Here is a 21195-nt window from a genome sequence, read left to right on the forward strand (position 1 = left end):
AGTCCAGACTGAATAACTCTGGCTCCCCATTCATTATAGAATTTAATTTAAGATTCTACTGACATGCTATTACTTTAAATCGCTATATGGTCTGACTCCCCTGTACAGCTCAGAACTCTTAACGCCCTATTCTGCACCTATACTCCCTTTTAAAAGCCTCTAAAAAAGCCACACGAAAAGCCTCACATTTGTATATTTTTCTTTTTTTTTTGCTCTCACCTCTAGAAATCCCTTTTTTTCTTATGTATGATGTTTGTTTTTTTTTTCCTTGATCTCCGGCCCAGTTGGTAGTACAGCCCACAACTTCTTCTAGTTCCCAGTCAGTGGTCCAACCAATACCTGTTCCTGTCTGCATCCTGCCTCGACCTGTACCTGATCCCCTCCTGCTCAACACTTTTGTCTATCTCTCTGCCTATCCCATTGCCCTCGTGCTCTGACGCCAGTTAGATTCCACCTTTGCCATCAGCACCCTGTTCTTCTTCCTGGAAGATCCTGCCTTTGTCACAACCACCAGAGCAATCCTGCCATCACTGTCAGCCTCCTGATCAACATTCAAAGCAGTGCTGCCTTCATCCCTGCCTCCGTCACAGTTTGTCTGCCTGAGGTCTCCTGCACCATCTCTGCCAAGTTCTCCTCCTGTTTCTTTGAGATTCCCACCCCCATTCATCTGCTCCCTGTCCACTGGCCCCACTCATTAAAAAGTTACTGAACTCCTGACACTGGGTATCTCCATTTGTGTCCAGATACCTCTGAACATAACAAAAGCAGTCACAGAAAACATTTTTGTAACAGTTATATCAGTTTTGAAAGGCACTGACAAACAGCATGATTTTGTTGCTTAGCTTAGAGGACTTGTTGGGATGTTCTGATATGATTAAATATGAAGAGGAGTCTTCTTTTGTAAAGTGTACTTGGTGAGAACAAGCCTTGTAGAGTGATGGCAAGACAAAAGATCCTTCCTTTCAATGCCAAGCAGAGAGATATTTGTATTTTTGTGACTGCCTGTCTCCTTTTCTCTTCTCTCCTCTCTCCCCATCCTCCATCAGAAGCTCTTGCTGCAGAGTGTTTTGGCCTTGAACCTGCAGGCTAAAAGCTACACAAAGCTCCACTCCACTGCTGCCAGGAGAGTGGAGAGAAGAGGAGCCACTGCAAGAGGAATGAGGGAAAAGGCTGTGATGTGAGTATAGTCAATTTTCAAATAGGTTTCCATCCAAATGTAGTGCAAAATTTAACAGAATTTTGGGAAAATCAGCTAAAGAAAATGCAAATTAATGCATGTTTCTATCATCTACAATTATGAGAATATTAGGAGTTGGTTTGTCAAGATAAACAGCTTGTGGTGCCAATTCTCCAGTCAGATGCCATTAAACTACTGCAAAAGAAGAAGAAGAAGACGGTGCAACAAGATGACATGATCTAATATCTGTTTTTTTTTTCATATCAGCTTTCATGTTCAATGATATGGCGGGCCATCTATTGTGGGACTTGTTCTTGTTGCTGAAGATCGGTTCATGATTCTGGCTATAAGTTTTGTGTCACTGTCATGTTGCTGATGGTACTGCTTGATGGAATCTAAACACCTGAAGTGCCTATGTGAGCATTCCTGTGGAAGCTCAGAATTCATGTTAAATGAAATGTTTTGAGCTTTGATTAGGCTCTGCAGTGTAATAAATAACAGGTGTCTCTGTTCTGTAGCCCAACCCAAAACTTCTGGTATGAGAAATAAATAATTTATGTCCCTAAACTTGTCTTACAAAATAAAGGAACTTGGTTTCAAAATGAAACAGAGAATAAGAAGGTCACTTTCTTGACTGCAAGTTGGTGGAAGGCTCTGACTGTTGTTTGTGAAAATCAATCAAGCAACAGTTTGGAGTATCCGGCCCTCTTGGAATCTCAGGGTGCCACCTGAGTTTTCTACAGTATAAAGTATAACACTGATGAATGACTGGATGACATATGGCTACAGTCAGAACTGCAGCCATATGTCTTGGACACTCGAGAGAATAAAGGAGCAGAACTGGTGTTGAGTTGGATCAAATGGAAAGAGCACTTTGAGGAATTTCTGAATGTAGCCAGCATGGTCTGGGAAAACCTTGGGGTCCTTCAGGAGGAACAGGAAGGTGGTGGTGGGGAGAGGGACATCTGGACTACCTTACCTTAACCTGCCTCCACCATGAACCGACTTGGTAAGTGGCAGAAAATGGATAGATGGAAAACCCTTAACCCTAACTTAAATTGAAACAATTCAGTTGTGTAGAATCAATTCAACGATCACTGATTAAACCTGTAGTTAATATTTAATCAAACAACTGCATCATATCAGTAATATCAGTGGCAGGAAACAGTGACTGGGCTGAGAGTGTCATTTGAATACAGACATACACAGTGCAACAGCCTGCTGACAACAGAGCTATCAGTGAAGGTCAGCAACAGAGTTTTACTTCTATCTGCACAGGGAGGCCTGGTGGCTCAGTTGGCAGCTCGCTGCTGCTCTCCATTTCTCCTTAAAGGCAGCTGAAACTCTAGTGTGTTTGATGTTGACCAAAAAGATGCAGGTGTTTTTGAAGGAAACATTTATATTCTCTCTGCTAACTTACTTGTCTCACTTAATTTTTAAATTTGAATCTCCAGCCAATATCTCTTGGGAGACTCGTGTTTCACATTTATATTCAGGTAACATTACTGACATTATGGATATACTGTGTAAAATATGTTAATTTGGAAGAGAATGTTGTGATAACGAATATGTTTGAATTATATAAAATGAGTTCATATTATTTAAGCTTAATAATGATATATTTCTCTTTTTTTATTGTTGCGCAGAAAGTATACAAATTCTCATCAAGTTTGGCTGAAAAGGTGTTACTTACATTTGGACTCACTGAAAATCAACAGATTAATGGTACTTGTTTCTTTGTATCATCAGAGCTCATTAAAGGTACTTTTTTTTTTTTTTATAGCTAAGCCTCTTTAGAAAAGAAAGTAGAGCCAGGAACTTTCCTCAAGTACTGCCATCTTATGCTCTGTCTCCTCCTACATTTCACATGTAGTGAGAGCATGTGCAGGGAGAGCTCTATTTTTGGATCTGGATATACCTGGATATAGAGTAGACTCAAAAAGAATTCATCTTCATACATTTTAGGTGGGTGTGTTAGATGATGTGGGAATTATAGCCAGTCACATTCACTACTTTCATCCCCTCTAATCAAACACAGATCTATCTCCATCATAACTCAGTTTAGGAATCTTGAGGAGAGTATTCCTCAGAGGATACTTATAGCTGTGTAGGGTCTTCAGAGCTTCAAATATGAATTCAGCAGCTCAAATTGCCAAGAGCAGATGATAGCCTGTTATAAAACACATTCACTAATCTGAACATGCTGAAGATCCTTAAGTCCTCATGTTTTCTGTGCATGCAATTTTATTTTTATGACAATGATATATACAGTAACCAGTTAAATAACACTTAAGCACCATGTACAGTGCTTAACAAATTTATTAGACCACCACCCAGTGTAAGGTTTATGCCACAGCTGCCCTAAATTAACAGCATTGGTAGTTACCAAAATCACTTTTTATGTTTCTGTAATGGCTAATACACCAGTATGTAGAAACTCTTTAACCTAAATTATATTTTTAATGCTAAAATACAATTACTATTTTTATCCATGAATTTTCAAATTTACTGTTTTACCAAAAAACTGAAAAAATAGTAAAGCACATTATTATTATTTCTTGATTAAGATGTCAAATTATAGTGATTTACTGATTTACTTTTTTTTTGTTTTGTTTGGTTATTATGTGTGAAAAAGGACCATTGTTTCTGTTTGTTATTTGCCAAATAAATAATAACATTTTTAGTTTTAAAATAAAGTTTTTGAAAGATTTCTAAAATATTTGTTTTCTCGTTTTTATGACAGGTGGTCTAATAAATTTGTTAAGCACTGTAGGTCTTGTTATATTTTGTTATTTAATACAAACATAACAACATAAACATGATCCTGTTAATCAACCATTTATCCATTTAAGATTGGATCAACAACACAATAAAATGTCAAAAAAGAATACTTTCTGAGCTCACTGTATTATTAACTGTATTGTTAGTTTAGTTTAGTATAAGAGTTTAGTCCATGATGTTTCAAAGAACTGTATGAACTGCTTTTAATGTTTCTGCCGCCAGCACGTTTATTGACTTTCAGTAGACACAGTAATTAGTGGAATAATTAATAAAAAAAAAAAGCTTTGATGTGCACAAAAGCACAATGTTTTATGTGGTTATTTTTGCAATAGTCTGGTGCCTGTTGCACAAAACTGAACCAGTGGAATTGCTGTGCGTACTTGTGGTTTAACAGCACACAACATCACTCCAATTATAGACTGCCATGTGGATTTGTCAGATGCTGTTTCCAAAGTTAACTTTCAATCTCAAATAAATACACCTTAAAATACTCCTGTCACAGAACCATGTGACCATGTGAACCAGTGTGGTCATATTGAACTTGTGATGCATTGTAATGTCTACTGAAGTCTTTGTCAAATGAAGTGTAAACTGGACTGAAACCCGGCTTGGATCATTTTTAAGATGCCAGAGATATTTCAAACACAGTTTTAAACCACTGTGGTGGTTTTATCCACACAATGCACAATCCCCTGTCTCATAGTAAAACCACCCCCTCTACACACCCTGACTACACATGTGCACACATATACACTCAAATTGCATGGTTTGGTCCTACGTAAACAGCATAGCCCTCAGCCCTCCTGTCTCCTGTAAGTGCTGACTTGAAGCTCCAGCAATGATAGTTGAGTTTCAGTGTATTGATTGTACCTAACAGATTTATCCACATGCAGAGGGCGTGAAAAAGAGCAATCACTGGAACACACACACACACTCACTCACTAGAAATAGTGCAGTAAACACAGCAGTGGAGCTCAGAATGTGTTGTGCTGTAACCCTGGAGCAATGTCCTAATTGTTGTCCAGGTCAGGATAGGTCCCACCCAGGTCAGGAGCATCATTTACAGAAAGCTTTCTGCTGGATGAAATGCTGTACAGCTTAAACATACTCTTCAAGTCAGAGCAGCTATGCTTCCAGACAAGCACATCTGTAGAAGAAGGTGGGGTTTTTATTAAAATTGCAGCACACCCATTGTCTTCCACTTGTCACTTGTGTGTGGTTGTCAGAAGATGGTGTAATTATAAAATCAGGATTTTAGCAGTGCAGAGCTGGAGATGCCTTGGGAGTGACTGCTGGTCAACATGCGATCTTAATGGGCAACATTCCAGTCAAAATTTAATACTTGTTCCACTGTTTGACAAAAGAATCAGAAAAACTATGTAAATGAGAACAGCTTTATTGGGAATTCAGCTGTATTAAAATACTGTAGAAGAAGCAAAAAGATGAAGGGCTGAAACCAGCTGACGCTATGTAGTATCATTCAATGCAATTACATAATATGGTAATTAGCGTTTTAGAAGGCTGTGCACAGCAGTTCGACGTCAGTTTTCAACTACATTCTCAGTTTTGCACATTGACCACATGCACTTCAGCCATATACTAGGTTCTGACCTAGTCTTGTTTGCCAAAAATCGTACGATAATTTCATAATGAATACATTTTTCAGGTACAGTATTCGTAGGGAAACACAACTAGTAATAAGGGTTGAGGATAAATGCTGAATGCTAAATTGGAACTAGAAAGTTATGCATGACAATTGCCTGCTTAGTATTTATTTTGCCTATTTTAGAATGAGACACAATCTGAAAGAACACACTGACACACTGGTCTTCCCTGTCAAAAGCTCCTTTTGTCTCTCTGGTTGTGTCTGTGAGAGGATGACAAAAAGCTTTGCTGTGGAAAAAAGACTACAAACACTCATACCTAATCCCACTTTCACTTTCATTAGGTACATAAATTAGTACAGCACTTGAGTTTTAATTTTCTGTGTCAGCTCGTTTTTTGTTTTTTTGTTTTGTTTTGTTTTGTTTTTAACCTGTCTGATAATAATATCCCACAGCTGCAGGCATCTGATTTGGCAATCAAACTCAGGCTTTCTGCCAATGAAAGGAAAACTTACTTTGGCAAGAAAGTAAGAAAGATGTGCCTGTTTATTCAGACCTGTTTGGCTGAGTAAAGCCATGTTTCTGAGTGGACGATATCTTTCAGAAAGCAGATAATTTTGCCATTAAAAGGCTCTAATTAAAGGCTGCTGTTGCAGCTGTTTCACACATTGTGGAATTGCTTCCTCAGCTGCCAGTGTGCAGCAGAGGAATCAGATGTGGAAATAAATAACTGATACTATTCCCCAACCTACGGTGGAGACAGATAGCCAACACCACTCCCCAAACAAGGGTGGAAATCGATAAGTGACACCATTCCACAAACAAAACTGTCAGAGGACTGAAACACCACCCAGAGCCATCCTAGACAAGTTATTGGATTCATTGTAGTCCTACAGTCCAGAGCATTTTGATTTCACACAATAGACAGTCATTAAGATAGACTGAGCGGATTTTTTTTAGAACGAGAACAAAATGCAGAAGTGAAACATGAACGCATCTAGTACAAGTAGAACTGTAATCTAATAAATCTACATCCTAGAATTTAACAAATCTAATTACAGAACAGCTCACCCACTGACTGTTAGTGGAACAGCGTCAAACCAATGCCAATGGCATTGTGAATGCCATTGGCCACCTGCATTCTGGTGTGCATGCATGCATTTCCTTGTGCACATAAACATTTCAAATTAAACAGGGAGCAACTAGTGAAATCATTCCAGCTACATGGTCAAAAACTCCACTCCTTTAAAGAAAGCTCATGGTCCTTGTCCCCATTTCATGGCCACTGTGGAGCTTTGTTGCATGTTACTACCTTTTGTTACACGTTACACCTGCCATTTGCAAATTTGATTTCAAGGGTGATACAAGAGGGTATTTTCCATTCTGTCTAGTCTTAATTTATGTTCATGCCGTATTCAGGGACTTCCAGTCCTGGACTGGGTATCCAGATCCTTTCACTTTTGCTCCCAATCATGTCCTAATTAAATATTTCCAAAGTGAAACTTTACAGCGCCTGTACCAAACAACCTTGGTCTGCAGTCTTTAGTAAGACAACATCCTGTCCTATACTTGATAATACAGTCTAGTCCTGCTTGTGACAGGGGTCTCACTATATTCAGATTTCATCTTCTCATCTACATGACAATGCATGACATGATCATTTTCCTGATGTTGTGGAAGGTATGATAATTATTGTTATTAAACTGTGATGGCAGAAATCACAGCAGAAAATTGTTGTTTATTGGCAGATCAGCTATAAACTGTTGATCTAGGAACTACAGTAAAGTGTTTTTTTTTTTTTTTTCACTCGCTGTAGGTCACATTTAAGGGCAGCTGAGCGTCCTGTGCTGGCAACTTGGACTCCTGAGCTCCATGCATGTCTTCTTTTAATATCAGTGTTGCTATTCTTTTGGCAGTGTGTTTATCTTATCTTGCTGTGAGCTGTTTAGCTTGGATTAATAATGTCATCTATCTGTATATTAATCCCTGACTGCAGTGACACCAACTGCACACAGCTCTTTCCTTATGATTGACTTGTTGGTCTGTGGTAATTCTGACCCAATCACTTCTTCAAATGTACAGAAATAGAAATAGAAATAACATTCTCCTGTATTTGGAGGTCCTTTCATATTTGCATCACTTTATGTTAATCTGATGGATATTTATCATGTTGGTCTCATGTTTGAACAAGTACTCTGTATGCGTTTACGTAAAAGTCACAATGGCAATCAGACCTGTACATGTAGAGAAAGGGCCAGAGAGACAGCGAGATGTTGTACCGCCTTCTAAGATTCTAAGATTAGTGTAATAAATGTATTATCTCAGTCTATCTGAGCACTGCCAAAATGCCATGTGACCTGCACTCAATACTGTGCCTGAACTCATCCTGTGTAGACACAGACTGAAGCTGCTGTGTTGCTCTGCTAACATGCTGCTTACACTACATTTGTGAAACACTGACAGTGCTGTACCCCTGCAGTTTTGGTAGCATACTGTAACTCTGTTATAGAATGTAAATACTACACCATACTTACTTTATAGATTTCACAGAATGTTCCATCCATCCATCTATTCAGTTTCTATACCACTTGATCCGTCATGGTCGAGGGGGAACTGGAGCCTATCTCAGCTGACTATGGGCGAGAGGCGGGGTACACCCTGGACTGGTCGCCATTCAATCGCAGGGATGACACACAAAAACAGATAACCACACACGCACACAGTCACACCTGGGGGCAACGTAGAGTAGCCAATTAACCTAATGTGCATGTTTTTGGGATTGTGGGAGGAAGCCGGAGTACCCGGAAAAAACCTACGCAGGCTTCCTTCACAGGGAGAACATGGAAACTCTGCACTCCTGGAACCCTCTTGTTGTGAGGCCCCATCACAGAATGTTATTCACACAATTTTCCCCATAGGTATTTACAAAAATACCATTTGTTTTCTCCTATTCCCTAAAAGGCCATTTAACTTTAACTTTTACTCTTGTTTTTCTCAACTGTACATACAGTGCATTTAAGTATCAGTAGTTTTTATTTGTATCTGATTATGACTCCTGCACCAGGTGCCCCACAAACACCATACTAAAGCTTGCTGACAACTCAGCTGCAATGGGCCTCATCAGTCAGAATGATGAATCTCTGTACAGAGGTGGTAGAAGTGGAGTAGCTGGTTGACTGGTGCTGCTCACACAACCTGACATTCAGTGTCACTAAGACCAAAGAGATGGCGATGGATTTCAGGAGAAGCAGGAATGGCTCTCCCTCTCTGCACATCACATCACATCCACAGACCGCAAATCAGAACCTCTGGACTGAGAAACACACTGAAAAAAGTAAAACAAAGCTGTCATTCCTTCAATGTGTTTTTTCTCATTCCACTAGCTGAAAAAAAATAGTTTGTTCATTTAAACTAAACTTTGTAATTTATGTTTATGGTTCAATCGATTTTTCTTACTTTACTCTGATGTAAACTGTCAGCGGGGCACCAAACGAAAAAAGCATCTTTATTCAATTGAGTATGACTTGCGCATGCGCATTCTTCCAACTTCTGGCGGCAAAAGCACAAATGAATGTGCATTTCAGAGTGAGGTTGACACTGGTAAGTAAAAAATAATAAACTGCATTCTGATAACATTAAGGTCTGTCCAAGTCATTCCCGTTTAACGTGGTTGAATCACGCCGGTAACAGCCTGCGCCTACTCTGAAGTTTGTATCAGCGTGTACCTGTGAGCACTGAAACTTTCCAGCATGAGTTGCTAAACCAAGCTGCGTTAGGGGGAGCTAGCAAACACAGCTAACAACAGCTAACAAAAGTAAGGGAGCATTACGTGACGCCATAGGCGATGCCTTTAATGACGTTATTTTGCAAAACTAACTGAAGAGTTAATGTAGAGATAATACATCTCTGTGTTTATCAGCGTCTGTTTTGTTAGCAGGAGGACTAGCATCAGGGCTAGCATCAATGCCATCATGATAGCAGGCAGACTGAGCTTCTTCCGCGCCGGGGGGGCTAACGCCGCTTAGCGTGAGATGTAAGTCGTGAGTAACGTCAATCGTGCTCGCCTGTCATCAGACGAGCACGATTCAAGCGCGAGTGTTTACATTTGAATCGTGCTCGTATTAAAGTAGTCACTTTTGGATTACTTCAATACAAAACATGCAAATAAAGACAAGAGAGCATATATATATATATATATATATATATATATATATATATATATATATATATATATATATATGCATAATCACCACCTGAAAGAGTTACCTACATGTAATTCCTCCGCCCTGCTGTCTGTATTGCCTGTGACATTAAATGCACAGGTGCTGACTTTAATTATAGGTGAGCCAAACATGATCATCTGCTGAAAACTGATTTCCTTTGCACACAGAAATAGTTAACCATAATGGTGTTGTGCCAATACCGCTTTCTGGCAGAAATCTTGCTATTACAACAAAAAAATTATAAACTATATATATTTATATATGTATTATATAATTATACATATTAAATTATACATCATTTTTTGTTTTTGATTGAGCTGATCACCTGCTGTAATATGTAACTTAAAATAAAAGTCTGTAATGAAAGTCTTATATTTTATCCATGAATAAGTCCATGAATAAACAAAATTAATATACATAAACATTAAAGGGGGGCTGTAATGTGTCTGCATACCCCTCAGAAAGTAGGTAGTTGCACCCCTGTGTGGAATAATGTATACGGTGCAAATATTGCACTGTCTTGCGATGTGACAATTGAAGTAGGCCATAATGCAGTTGCCATGTGATTAATTGTGCTGTCTTAATGCATAATATCAGGGCATGCCAAAATCAGCAGCGTCTGAGAACTCAGAGACCCCAGAGGATTAATTGTTCAGTCAGTGTTTACACTGGTTGGTAAAGCTAAACTGAACTGTGTAATAATGAAGCAACATAAATTATGTTTTGTCAAGTATTTTATTTCATAGGTATAGTAAATCTGATTTAAAAAGAGCAGAAGGCATAACAATGTTTTGTGAATAATTTGTGGTTCATGTAACACTGAGAATACACAACATTAAAGAATGCTTTCTCCTTTAACTTAAGGAAAGCAGCCCCCAGATCCGCTGTGTTCCTGCTGTGCACCTACTGCCACCTACAAATTTGGAAGCTCCTCTTCAGGGTGTAGTAAGTAAGTTCTGTGTACAATATCATGAGGCCATTTGAAATATTTAGATAATCTCCTAATAGCCTCCTCTCCTCTCCTCTCCTCTCACTTCCCTTTTATTTTTCCTAAGTTATCCATGCAGGTGGAAATGTAAAGACTGTGACCAATCATATTCAAAAAGATCTGAACTTCTACGACATTATAAACTTCATCATCAACATTATGGGCGGCGCTGTGCTTACCCCTGTACCTATGAGAATTGCCCATGCACATGCAAGACATGGAAAGCTCTGCTGACCCATTTACTATAGAAACAATTTTAATGTAGTGGAACCTGTTGAATATGTTTTAGATCGAACGAATAATAAGTCTTTTCAGTATGTACCTTTACTAAAATCCTTGCAGAAGCTTTTAAATTGTGAAACTACACTAAATAAGGCTATAAATTTGAAGGAAAAATATCATCCAGTGAAGAGTGATAAACAGGTATATAGATCATTTTGGGATGGACTTCTCTTTAAAAGAAATGCTATTCTTTCAAAAGAATGTGCAATTTCTTTGATTTGGTATATTGACAAGTTCAAAATATGCAATCCCCTTGGTACGTCACGTAAAAAATACAAAATCTGTGCCTTGTATTGAATTTTAGGCAATCTTCCACCTGGTTGTCACTCCTCGTCCTCTATTCATTTGGCTGCATTGATCAATAGCAATGATGTCAAGGTCTATGGTTACAAAAGAGTGTTAGAGCCTTTGATTGCTGATCTCATAACATTAGAACAAAACGGGATTTTTGTGGATAAGCTTGGAAAAACTTTGAAGGGTACATTGCAGTGTGTTGTTGCCGATAACCTTGGCGCACACAGTATCGCTGGTTTTGTGGAGAGTTTTTCTGGCAGATATGTTTGCAGGTTTTGTACAGCAGATAATTTAGAAATTCAGGAAAAGGAAGTTGGAGCTGGAGGTTTCTCTCTGAGAACTGAGGAGATTCACGCAAATCATTTGAAAACGCTTGAGGAAAATTCCTTGAACAACTGTTACGGTGTTAAGAGTAAATGTGTTCTGTCAGAAAAACTCACCATCTTCAATGTTACAAGTGGTTTCCCTCCAGACATTGTCCATGATTTGTTCAAAGGAATAGTTCCTGTTGAAATATCTCTCTGTCTGACTGTATTAATTTCTAAAAAGTATTTTACTTTGGATGCTTTAAATAAGGCGATACAGGATTTTCCCTATAAATGGACTGATAAAACAAATCGGCCACATTCTGTTCCACTGAAGCATGCATCCAGGAAAACAATAGGTGGAAATGCACATGAAAACTGGTGTCTGATACGATTTTTTCCATTACTGCTTGGACAGAAAGTGCCCACTGATGAACCAGCCTGGAAACTCCTTGCTGATTTGAAGGACATTGTGGAAGTTGTTGTTTCTCCAGTTCAGACCCAGGAATCAATTGCATATTTGAATTTCATCGAACACTGAGCACAGAGTTCGATTTAAAGAGGTTTTCCCTTGAGTCAAACCTTCTGCCTAAACACCACTTTTTAGAGCATTACCCTCACTTAATCTATGAGTTTGGACTGTTAGTTGCATCATGGACCATGCGTTTCGAAGCGAAGCACAGCTTCTTCAAAAGAGTTGTGCGGCATACAACGTGCTTCAAAAATGTGCTTCAGTCCATCACACAAAGACATCAGTTTCACATGGCACATCACCTTCACATGTGGAGCTTTCCTAAATCCCCCCTGGAGATGACAAATGTTTCAACTCTTCCCATTGATGTTTTAAAAGAGGCCATTGGATTTGCTCTTAAGCAGAGGCAACCTGAGTTGGATAGTGTGTGCTTGGCTAAAAATGCAACGTACAGTGGCCTGGACTACAGGAATGGAATGATCCTTGCGCATGGGTCATTGGCAGGGCTGCCTGAGTTTGTGGAAATAATCCAGATGGTTGTTGTCAAGGATAACCTGCTTTTCATCGTCAGAAAACTGAGTGCATGGTATTGGGAACATTACAGAGCATATGAACTGAAAATGTGTTCTACAAAGGAGGTGATCCTGGTTGGCCCACACCAGCTGGCAGATCCATACCCATTGGCTGACTACATGGTTTGGGGAATGCGGCTGATAACACTCAAAAGATATATACATATGTAAGGTCAGTTTTAAAGTGGAACACAACAAAACATTCATTTAAAAAATTTGCTTCCAATATTATGATCATTTCAGCTCAATATTTTATTCTCAGACTCCACTAGAGTATATTTCCATGATTTACAGTTGATGTTCTTCACTTTCTCATAAGATGGGGGGCATAAAAACTTGTGTTACTTACTGGAGTTAAACAACATAACAATTTAATTCAGTAGCTTTTCAGTGGGCAAGAACAGCCAAATCTAATGCACATTTTTAGTGAGAGAGATGGAGCAGGAAAAATATGAAAGTGCATTTTACATAATATCACCTGAAGTTTATTTTTGAAAATATTAAGTATTATAAATGTTACGCTAATGTGAAAAAGCATCTGAGTCAGATTTCTCTTTCTCTCACTTTCAAAGAGCACCATGGCAGGTATCGCACCCATTCAATTGCTGGTCATCCTGAGTGAAGACAGCAGCGTTAGAATGGAGCTATGTGAGGGGATTCCCAATTCACTGGAAGAGCTTATCAATGAGGTCAAGAATGCATGTGGACTGGAGGGAGACATACGTCTGCAGTACAAGGACACCGATTTTGGGAACATATTTGTAAATCTGACCTCTACAACTGTGATTAAGGACCTTACAGTTCTCAAAGTAATCCAGTTAGACCCTGATTCCACAACTGTTGTCTTGTACCCAGTTGATCCCCCAATGAGTAGCATCCCCTTAGTTGGACTGGACAGTGATGACTCATCAGATTCACTAAGAACACAGCAGTGGCCAAAAGAGTTCCCAATCCCACGCTTCTCCTATGACACAGAATGTCAACTGCAGAAGGGAAATGCAGAATACATGAGAAGCCAAACTAGACTGACACCTAGCTCAAAAGTGCTTTCAGACATACTGGAGAAATTAGCTGAAACTATCTATGAATACATAGCATACCCTGAAGATTCTGACTTCAGTGATGTTGCTGCGGCACTAACAAAGAAGCACCTTTGCCAAGTGGTGAGACCACAGACAGCTTGGAACAAGAGAGGATTTCCCTTTTGGCCGAACTACAGAAAAGAAACAACCGACAAATGATAAAGGAAAAGATGGCAAAAACATTTGGATACCGTAGACAAGAAATAGTGCATAAGCAGCCGAGTATTGAAGACATCTTGGCAAGATGGCCAGCACTTTTCCAGATGGAAGAGGTATGCATTTATACGTAAGGCACTCAAACACATTAGTCACTCAGACATCACTCACTCATTCATTTACAACTGCAAGAACTGTAGAGACGATAAAAAAAAAAACATTTTTGAGAGGAACCTGACTTAATATATTTATTAATTTCAAAGTTCGTTCTGCATGCTCTGTTTTTCTCTTCCAGACAAATGCTGAGTTCATGCGAGTTACAACAGTTCTCTTGGAAACAAAGTTCTTGGCGCAGTTGGACAAGCACTCCACCAAACTGCTGGAGGTCATCAGGAGCAAGGGAAGACATGTAAAAGAGCAGACCAGCAGGTTTTAGATGAGGTATCTATGTATGAGTTGGCTATCAGTGAGGACAGGGTACTAAAGTATAATCTGTTTTTAGATCAATATAAAGACCACAAACAACAAAACAGGCCTGTTTTTTCCATTCTTGGTCGAAATGGAACAAGGAAAATTACAAAAACCAAAATTCTGCCTTTATTTGATTTTGAAAAAAGAGGCTTGTGTTGTCGTTTGAGGTCTTTTTGTATTGCTCTAAAAACAGCGTTATACTTTAGTACCCTGTCCCAGTGGGATCCATAATTGAATAGTTGGTGTGTGTGTGATTTTAGTAAATAGTAACTACTCAGACTGTGGACATCACCATCAGACGAGAATGCATCCTCAAATCTCTCATGATCTACCTGGGCGAACCTGTTCAACACCTTATCGAAGAATACCAGGTAAGTTTCCCTCTTTGAAAATTGAATCGAAGGCAACTGGACATATGTTTGTCTGGGAAGACGTTTCGCCTCTTATCCAAGGGGCTTCATCAGTTCATACGCATCGGTCTATCTAGTCCGCACTAGTCTGACCAAGAAAGTGGAGTAAGACCCAGGTATTTAACCTGTTGTGGGTGGGACCACCAAAGTACCTGTGAAAGTACTGGTTTCACCTGACCATTGTTGTGGTCCCCAGTGAACGACAGTCGTCAGGCTCATGTGACCTAGTTTGTGTCTCATGTGAACGACAGTCGTTAGGGTCAGGTGAATCCCTGGTAGATGACGCTCGTTGAGAGTCGTCTGAGGTTAAGTTGTTTACTCTCCTGGGTACACATGAAAGGGCTACATTGTAAATGGGGGATAGGTGGTGTCACAGACCCCCTCCTCTGTTTAGCGATGGTTTTGCCCCAAAAATTGTGGTCTTCTCCTTGTTCGCACATGAGTGAACGGAGCCACAATTTTTAATTTTTATTTATTAAAAGTTATTAATGAACGTGAGTACAACATACATGACACTTGATGTGAAAAACAAGTGTCATGTATGTTATACTCATACTGTTATTTTTGATAAATAAAACTGCTGTATGAATGTGAATGTTCAATATTTTGGAAATATCCATGTTTTGATATTTAACTACTGCAGGTTATGTTGACACCTGCCTTGATCTGTTGCACACAACAGTGCCAGAGTACCCTTGTGCCCAGTTTTTCAGACCAGGAAGAGAGGAGGCGGTAGAAAGACATTAGTTATGTTTCAGGCTTCCAAATTGACCCCAATTGAGGTACTTCCTTGTGTTCTGTTTTCCCCACTTACAAGTTAAAAAGGCTGCTGTTGCAATGATAATCTCATTTGGTCTAGTTTAACATACTGTTATGTCAGCATACATGGTTTATCACTGTTAACATCGCAACATACAAAGCTCAAATTAATTGCCATAGCATCCTTCAGCCCTAAGGTAACCTCTCAGCCTTATTTAGAAGACTGTTTTTTTTTTTTTTTTACCATAGTTTTGTTTTATGTGTGCTTTTACGGTCACAAAAAAAGATTAAAAAAATAAAAGACATTGGTCTCGAAAAGAGCATTGTGCTGACTTTCAGGCTGATGATAGAAACACTATCACAGACTCACATTCCTGACAGACACATTCACATCTGGAGGCCCTTCTCATCCCTGCAATTTATTAGACCCCAGAGACTCAACTTGGACAGCAGGGGCTCTTGTTAGAGATCATATTTTTAATCTCCTCACATGAAATGATTGTCCCCCTCATTCAACATTATGGATGAGATCCCATTAAGGAGCGTGCCAGGTTTATGTGTCACCAATGAAGCAATATGAAAGGAGCCAGGCAAGGAACAAATGCTCTACTCCATCACCGCCAGATAAAAGTAAATGGATCATGTCTCTAATAGTTGGCCTACTTTAAGACAGATTGCTTGTTAAATGATTTGCATGTTGGAGAGGGGAAGAAAGGGGCAGAGAAATTTAGTCATCTTTTTTACATGAAAAAAATCTTTGCTGCAAAAATAATTTCTCTTGCAGTCTTCCCTTTAGCCCTCAATGGTCTAACTTGCGGTGACAACCTTGTGGTTATCTTGTCAGTACAGCTAAAACACAGTGACATATTTGGGATTTGTAGACAGTTTTAATTGATAGTCTGCCATCCTTTTGGCAGGATACCATATGCTCTCTATAGGATTTCAACAGTAATGGATATTGATAACCAGACTGGCTGGTTTCACTGTGATGATTTAAGCGTTTGTCAACTATCCCACAACCTTTATTTTTCTCTCAGAACAAATATCTTTTTTTAGTCATCTGTCTATTTTGTTTGGCCTTCTAATTCACAAATTGGAAGTGAACATAGGTTTCGTTTTTTGTAGACTAACAGATACAATTTGGGAAGAAAGTGAAATTGTGATTGACTTGGAGGGAGTCTAATCATGGGCTTGAAGTGATGTAGGACAATCAGTTTGTTTTTAAGAAAGAAATACTGCAGCCAGACTCCAAAATGCCTCAGAGTACAAAACCAATTCTGGGTGCATGCAGCACCACCGGATAATGCTCTGTAGATAATGAGGTGTGAAAACATTTCTTATCTGAAAACAGTCCTAGATGCTCATTCTGTCTACCTGGCTCACATCTGGATTCTACAAGTCTGCACATAAGGTGACATCTTTTCCATTAGTTACCTGCAAAAATTCTAAGCTTTTTTTTTCTTTGCCTTAAGAGCCTTCCACTTCACGGCTTCTTTCACTGAAATCCAATCTACTCTTCTTGAATATAATTTTAATCTGCCATTTCCCTATGCCATCCATTGGGGGTGCTGCTGAGGAAATGTTGACTTTTTCTGAAGGGTTAAAGAAGGTCATCGCTGAATGCAAGAACATGGCTTGTGTGTGTGTGTCTTATTTAGCATCCAGTTAGATAATGAGCTAGCAGCAGACTGGCCCCTTATCAGCGTGTTACCTCAGTATAATTATAAGACACTGATCAACCTGAATATTGATGCTCTGTGCCTGATCAAATGTCAGGGGGAGGAGGGGGCTGAGTGGTAGAATCATATAGAGGCTGTTCATTCATTTTTCTTTCTGTAGATAATGCTCTAGCATAACCAGGATGATCAACAGGTAAGCATGACCAGAATCATCCAATCATGTATGAGTAGCCCTGACCAGCAACACCAGGAGATAACACAGAGCTCTGATTTCTCATTTCTCTTGGTCTCAGACACTGTTAATGTACAGTATCAATGTATGTACCTTGTGTGTTGTCGTTTTGCATTATACAGAGAGATGTCTCTGCTATTGTGTCGCATGGGTAAAGTAAGATTTTATTGTGTGTCTTTTAACTCCCAGTGTGTTTTTAATTTATATTCTTTGATTTTAGTGTGTGGTGTGTTTTATTGCATGTATTGCACACTGGGAGTATATTGTGCTTTTATTCTGAAAAGCCCATGCGGATGTCACTCCCCACGGTGCAATCACCTGCACCTGTGGAGCTTAAGATTGGCGAGCACAGATAAGTTTGGAGAGGAAACCGGAAGAGAGGACGCGGAGAGCACAGACGAGGACGCGGAGACACAGGGGACAGGCTGCAGGACCACGCCGGAGCTGCCGTTGACGGAGAAACCAGGGACGGATTGTTTGCAGGCTCCATGAAGAAGCGGGCAGAGTGTTACTCTGCCCAGCGGTGTGAGTAGCGATCTGCGACGAAGCGTAACCGATACCTGTATGTGTTTAAAAGTGCAGTGACTGCTGTCCCGCTTTCCTGTTGGTTCGAGGTCGGCGTTCCGAGGAAGACAAGGTCGCGGTGCAGCGGCGTGGTGGGATCGTGGTGCAGAACGGGTCGACGCTTCTGCGGTGACCGAGCCTTTTCCGCCAGCGCCCGAGTGTGTGCGACAACCCCGGCCTCCACAGATAAGACTCTGGATTGCTTCATTGGACTCTCCCCCCATTCAGTTTTAGCCTTTCTCCTTTTAAAATACCTTTTTACCAACCCCGGTCTTATAGTCTTTTTAGTTTTTATCTGTGTTCTTATATTTTATCTTATTTTATGAATAAACACCCGTGTTCCTGTCAAGATCTGTGGTTCTCTTGGTTTTAGCAACTGCTCTCTCGCCTGATTTTTAAACTACGTGCATTTTTAATACACTTTTATTAAATACAGAAGGACACTTAACATAACCCATCCACAATTGAGTCTACCCTGATTGTTATAAAGGAGGTAGACAAAATAATAGAAACAACATGATACAGTTCAACAGCACCACAGATTGCAGCCTCCTGAATAATCATACAGTTGAGTCAGCACCTCTCCAAAAACTATGAAGGTAGGATTTATGACAGGACTGTTGTATTAGAATGTATTAGCGCATGCTAGGTGTACTTAAACTGCCAGTTGAGTGTATATCAGTCCCTCCAAGACTTCAGAGGCTTTCTTTGGGATTATTGCAACCTAAGAGTCCTGATTTCATGGCAGATTTTCTAAAAAGAAAAAAATGTTTTATTTTTTTCTTCCTCTTAGATGCTCCAGACTCATACTGTCTTTTGGATGCCATCTTTGCAGCCTCTGACTGCTGATTGGTCCGATGTTGATTGTTTCCAATCATCATGACGGCGTGCGTGATAGCTGCTATTACCCTTTGCTTTGCTCGTACTTAAGGGTGCTCATTGTGCGTCTCATATTGTGCAGAGCTGCGGTGCGTATCACTGACGCAATGTGCGCAGTGGTGAGCTGCATGAATCATTCAAGCAATTTGCGCATCTTGCTCAAAACAGGGCCCCCTCTGCAAACGTGGGGCCCTACACACAATGCATGCTCTGCATATAGGGAGGGGCAGGGCTGGCTAGAAATATTTTGTGCTGCAGCATGGTCGAGCTGCGGCCTTTTGAGGCTCAGACCCTCTAATCCTCCGAGTAGCTGTGGCATATGGCCAGGCGAGAGTAGTACGTACAGGTTGTGGTTATTCTAATCCAACTGTTATTATTAAATCTGTTTATGTGCCACGTCCTGGCGATTGCTTGGCCTGCCACTGGCTACCACTCCCTGGATACACTGCTGTTCTGTGTTCTGTTCTGGTGTTCTGTTCTTTTGTTCTGCTATTCTGTGGAGCGTGCTGTTCTGTGTAGACTGCTGCTCTTTTGCACTGTCCTGCTCTGCACTGTGCTGGTCGTTGAAGAGTCTGGAGCTGGTCTACTCAACAGAGAACTTCACAATATTTTAAATCATTATTTCTTTATTTCTTTTTTTACATTATTTTCCTTGAGTTATTTAGGTTGTAGTTATTTGGTTTGGTTGTATTCATTAATGTTAATTATTAGTAACATTTGTTGTATTTTGTCTTTTGTTATTTGGATTTATTTTGAATTGGTTTCTTTGGATCATTTTGTCAGCACTAGGGATGTGTAGCACTTGGCCTGTTTTTAATTTTCTTTGTTTTTCAAACAGGTGCTGAGGGCCTGAGGTGGCGGTCGATCCCTGGTGGTGGTGTTTTCTTCACAATTCCTTTTTTATGTTGGTGTGCGGTGTCACGGGTGGTTAGTTTTATGGACCTTTCCTTTGTTGGTTTTCCTGCCGCTGTGGTAAGCCCTCACCCTGTCTGCATTCCTTGGCCCAAGTGCTAGTTTTACGGTAGTTCATCCCTGAGTGCCTGACGTGTAGTTTTCCTTTTAACGTTTCAATTTTGTTAATTATTTTTGTTAAATAAAGTTCTTGTTAAAACCTTCAACACTGTCTCTTGCCCAGTGGTATTAAAGAACCTGTGCTATATATTCAACCTTGCACTTAGCTTAATAATTTCCTGGGGTGAAGTTCCCCAGCTGGCATTGTCACAACACCCCTTTCTTTAAGCCTCCACTCCGCTACACATAGCTATCTTTGCCACATCATGGAGCCAACAATCACATTTGCCTCTTCAAACAAGATGGTCCATTTAAACTCTTAGCTCTTCAGTAGTACCTGTACATAAATAATACTTCCCATGTTGATATCATCTGGCTGTACTTCTTGCTAACTACCACACAAAATTAATTTAAAATCTTTGAGAATCAAACACTGTTTAGTAGTACTGCTTTACATGCTTTTTCATGTTTTTGTTTTGTTTTTTTTTGGTGGGGGGGATTTTTTGAGGCAGCTCTTTCTGGCTACTCAACAATAAAATGCTGGATATGGAGCTTGGGTTTGACAACACTTCTCTATCTAAACTCTCCATCCAGCTCTCATGCAGTGAATAAAACAAAATCCACTTTGCTGCAGCTTTTGTTAAGAGCAAAGACCAGTTTTGACCTCAGCAGTCTGAATGTGAATGGCTGCAATCAAGCTATGGAAAACCAGTCATTAGCTGCCAGCTTCATCTCCAGCATCTGCTGCTGCTTTCAACTTTCAATGGGCCTCTCTCCTCCCAGGGGATTTACTTGCATTTAAATGATGTCACATCAGTTCTGAGAGGCCTAACCTTCTGTTTTGGTTTGTTATTTATTAGAATTCTAAACATTATTTGTATCTGCAAGCTTGTCTTTTGAAATAACCCTATCGGTTACCCTGTTACATTTCTATACAACTAAACCGCAATAGCAAACATGTTTTCCAGGAAATGTAATCACTGGCTGGATTATGTTCAGAGGCAACATATTTTCTGAATGAATGAAGCACTCCATTCATTAACTTCTGGGGGTTGGTGGGATGGATGGCAAACATGTAAAGCACATGAATGTCACTCCAGAGGCCAGGGTTCCCATCTGTAGTTGTAGTTGAATGTAAATGATTACATTATGAAGTTACCATGGATTTTTTTCTTTATTAAACCAGACTACAGTCTTTCCAACGATCTTCTAACGAAGTGCTGTAAGTGTCTAAACGTAACCATAAAAAAGTGT

Source organism: Toxotes jaculatrix, chromosome 20 (assembly GCF_017976425.1).
Source record: "Toxotes jaculatrix isolate fToxJac2 chromosome 20, fToxJac2.pri, whole genome shotgun sequence".
Taxonomy (NCBI): domain Eukaryota; kingdom Metazoa; phylum Chordata; class Actinopteri; family Toxotidae; genus Toxotes; species Toxotes jaculatrix.